Here is a 751-nt window from a genome sequence, read left to right on the forward strand (position 1 = left end):
TATATATATATATATATATATATATATATATATATTTTGTTATCTCATTGTGATTACACAAAGTGTGGGAAAAGTAGGATCATGGGATAACCAATTATTTTTATCGGCCTTGTATTAGGTGGTCATAATTTTCATCTTTCCCAACAAGTGTTATCAGAGCACCAGCTCATTACACGGTTTAATATGTGTCATTCACAATGGAAGAGTCAACCTCGACATCATCAGCAACGATGGTTAAACTAACCTCTTCAGCGATGGTTAAACTAACCTCTTCAAACTACTTCGCGTTAGCAACCATCTCTTATTCCCAAACACACTAGTTTAGCCTTCTTCGTCTAGCATTCCTATGGACATTATATTGAGATGCGTATTAGGAACACCTCGATCTCACGTCTTTTAATGTTAGACGACAACCAATGTTTGTTTATAGGGAAACATATATATCCTCTTTCCACAATTTTGGATATCATTCCTCATCATCCTCACATGACCAAAATCACCTATTATGTAAGAGATAAAGAAATCCCTCGGTGAGGTTACATGGAATGATGCACTAGAATCCACGACCCAACATGTATTTGTGATGTCAAATTAATATGACCAACATCACCAAACAAAGATGACCTCATTTTCATGAAAAATGGTAACAGCTGCACTGCTCGTGTCACCATATCCTTGTTGCTCTCTTTTGAGCTTCCTATATTCTCTTTTCATGTGACCATTCTGGCCACAATGGTAGCATTCTACGTCT

This window comes from Fragaria vesca, linkage group LG3 (genome assembly GCF_000184155.1).
Source record: "Fragaria vesca subsp. vesca linkage group LG3, FraVesHawaii_1.0, whole genome shotgun sequence".
In the NCBI taxonomy this organism is placed as follows: Eukaryota; Viridiplantae; Streptophyta; class Magnoliopsida; order Rosales; family Rosaceae; genus Fragaria; species Fragaria vesca.